This window comes from Vombatus ursinus, unplaced genomic scaffold (genome assembly GCF_900497805.2).
Source record: "Vombatus ursinus unplaced genomic scaffold, bare-nosed wombat genome assembly UNPS02014811.1, whole genome shotgun sequence".
Lineage (NCBI taxonomy): Eukaryota > Metazoa > Chordata > Mammalia > Diprotodontia > Vombatidae > Vombatus > Vombatus ursinus.
The window spans coordinates 8,416,573-8,419,386 of record NW_020954589.1 but is presented as its reverse complement, the minus strand read 5'-3'; positions in this window follow the sequence as shown (position 1 = coordinate 8,419,386).

Genomic DNA, 2,814 nt, shown 5'->3' with positions numbered 1-2,814 from the left:
ACCACCTCAGAGAAAGGCACACACTTAGAGACTAATTCTGAACAGGGAACACATACTAATGATGCATTTAGGGACAGGTGGCTAGGCAACTCACATGAAAAGATTCTTTCCAAGAAATGATGTGGCCAAAATAAATATATGGAGGACGCACATCCATAAAATCTGTGCAGCCAGGATGCTATTGAGGCTGGGGTAACTCATGCTTTATCCTGCTTGCTATGGTTGCTGGTGATATTGTCACACTGCTCTCTTCTGGAGGGTCCATTTTTCATTTCTATTGGGCATCACATTGTCTCTTTTGAGCATTCTGAATGGTCTTGTGGTCTCCACAAGTTGTCTAACAGCATATATTGAGCCTTTTCTCCTAAAGAACATCTACTGAGCTGTCCCCAACTAAAAAAGTGTTTTCCCTGCGGACAAAAGCAGGCTTACATCTTTTCTAGTACCTAGCTATAAACTACAGAATGTAGCCACGAAGAGCCAACAAAGGACAGAAGAATGCCTCCAGAGTGAGAACAGATTGATTCTCTTTTTACTCAGTGTATTGGGGATTGGTTTGAAGACCATGGTCCCAGACTACTATCTGACTTGGGGTTAGGAAATGCCTTTTAATACACTATTCTATTCCTGAATGGGAGCCTGTGTTCTCAAATATCTATTTTGGAGTCTCTGGTCAATAAGTAAATTTTAAAATATTTAACAAAAATTGTGTAGAATTGAGACCACAAATTTCACTTTAAACCCCAAAGCTTCTTTGACATATATTTGAAGGTGGGGAAGAACAAAAGTTAACTAAAGAAGACAAGGTCATTGCCTTCTACCTTCCTTGTCCACATGCCTTCTGTTATTATGTATATTTCCTCTGACTTTTGCATTGTATTCTGGCCAGTGCAAAACCTCAGTACTATCCTACAGGCAAATTTTTAAAAAAGGGTTGTGTTCTGGTGAATCAGGGAGGTGAAATAGAAAAGTAAGAGTTTTAGATGGTGGAATGACTTTGAAGATGTGTGTGTGGCTCAGAGGCTGTCACTAGGTCATGGGGATTGGTATAGGTTGAATTTCAGGGGGAAATTGAGTTAAGGCAAGGTAATGAATTTGGAGCTAGGGCACAAGATTCAGTATTTTCTGGAATATAGTGGACCTCTTCTTTTTTTCCTCACAGAGTTGAGAGATAAACATATAGAACACTAGAAATGGTGAGTTTGCAGAATGAAATGTATCCCAGAATTCTCTACTTAGCTTTTTAGTGTAAGATAATCCGTTTGTTTTCCTATTCCTAAGAATGACTTGAGGATACTCTATCCCACATCTTCCTTTCTTAAGCAATACTCACAGAGAAAGCAGTGTACTCATGGAGTAACAAATATGGGGCACATATCTATTGGAGAGAGAAGAAAGAAATGACAGTGAATTGAGTTTAGGGACACTGTCTAGTGATCTAACACTCTGTACATTTCCCTAGTCTGTTTTAAGCAATTTGTTCCACTCTGCATTATTCCCTCTGTGAGCATAAAAATCATTGAGACAACCAGTCTCTTTCACTTATTAATTGGTCCTTGTTTTCCCACACAATAAGTTCTGCTATTCGCAGAATTTCCTCATTCTCAAAATTTTATCCTCTTTGCTGATGATATGATAATCATCATCTAACCACTTCTCATGCTGGTAACTGCATGAGGTGGTTGTATTCATTTCCTGTTTTATACCTAGATATGCAGTTTGGATTGTGTTCAATCCTAGGGAGCCTACTTCTAATGAGAGGTTTTCAGTTTCCTATTCTCACATTCATTACCCCTTTAAGTTTCCCCTACTCTGGGGATCTTGGGAATGCCACTACTTATTGGTTCATATTTAAGGACTCCCCCAAAAGTGGACAGTAAAGAGGGGGTACAAAAATACAAATAGGTTATGGTATGGGTAATTTATTCCTACACACACAAACCATGCTAAACATAGAATCAGAAGTGTATATTAACTGAACGGTATTCAGCAACTTAAATTTTAACTAGTGATACATTCTGCTGGTAATATGATACTTAAACTTCATCAAAACATGAAGCAGTTCGGGAATTACTGATTAGGCATTTTATATTTCACCTCAGCTCTGCACTATCACTCTACTGTTTTGTACATACACTGACTAATGGGTTGTAATGGCTCTGCATCTAACAAAAGGACCCAAAGTTTCCACATGGTCACCTGGAACCAGGAATGACTACTCTGAGGATACTCTATGGGAAAATCTTTGCAACAATAATAGCAGAAGATTTTTTTTTAATCCAGATCTTTGATTTTACCAGAATTGCTGGTGAAGAAGCTCCCTCCACTAATACAGATCAGCAATTGCCCTAGAGAGATGCCTGTCACACTGAGAGTTTAAGTGATGTTCTCAGGATAATACAGTATGTGTCAGAGGTGGGAAATGAACCCAGTTCTTTCTGAATCTGAGGCCATGTATCATCCAGATGATTAGACAAATATAATTTAAGAGGTATTTGCAGAACCACTGTTTGCAAATAATACGTGTGTCTTTAGTGTTTTTGCACGCTAATTTGAATAAAGACAACATGGTGGAGTACTGGACTTTTTGTCAGAAGACCTAGCTAGAGACCTTGCTCTACCACTTACTAGTTAAGTGACCTGGCATACTCACTTTACCTCCCTGAACTTCAGTTGTTTCTTCTTCTTCTTCTTCTTCTTCTTCTTTTCCTTCTTCTTCTTCTTTTCCTTCTTCTTCTTCTTCTTCTTCTTCTTTTCCTTCTTCTTTTTCTTCTTCTTCTTCTTCTTCTTCTTCTTCTTCTTCTTCTTCTTCTT